Consider the following 630-nt stretch of genomic DNA (forward strand, 5'->3'; position numbering starts at 1 on the left):
TTTTCGATTTCAATAAATTGAACTGATACAAAATCTATTACAGATGAATTATCATCAGTCTTAATAAATAAATTACCTATGTAAAACGAATATTTACAAATAAATAAAAAAATAAGTGATAAGGTATATTACAATAGCTTACTTTTCACACAAGCATCTTTGCTTCAAAATACAGTATTTACAAGTATTTTTCATTATTTAAGCAGTTGTACAACACTCAGCGAAAGATATTACTTCCAGGTACAGCGAGGATCTTCGAATTATATATTTTTTTCGCGCACTGCATTTCTATTCAAGTTTTACATATGTTCTGGCCTGTATCCACTGTTGTAATTTAATTGTTCAACTGCTCTAATAATTTTATCACAAAGACGAAAACATCGCTTCTAAGATTCCAAGGCAGCTTAGTGTCTAGAGACCACTGAAAGTCGAGCCTTTAATAGCGATTTTTATTTTCTGCGTTACGTATATATATTTACAATGGGTAAAGTAACAACTAGCTTTATACTGTACAAGTACCGATTTCAAATTAATGAACACAAGAGATGGATGAGTACCATCCTTCTATTATCTCAGCAATTCTTAGAGGAGGTACATACTATTCGCGTTTCATGAGTTTACAAAAAACAC

The sequence above is a fragment of the Dendroctonus ponderosae genome, unplaced genomic scaffold, assembly GCF_020466585.1.
Source record: "Dendroctonus ponderosae isolate FM_Combo_2020 unplaced genomic scaffold, Dpon_F_20191213v2 Dpon_F_20191213_2, whole genome shotgun sequence".
Classification (NCBI taxonomy): Eukaryota; Metazoa; Arthropoda; class Insecta; order Coleoptera; family Curculionidae; genus Dendroctonus; species Dendroctonus ponderosae.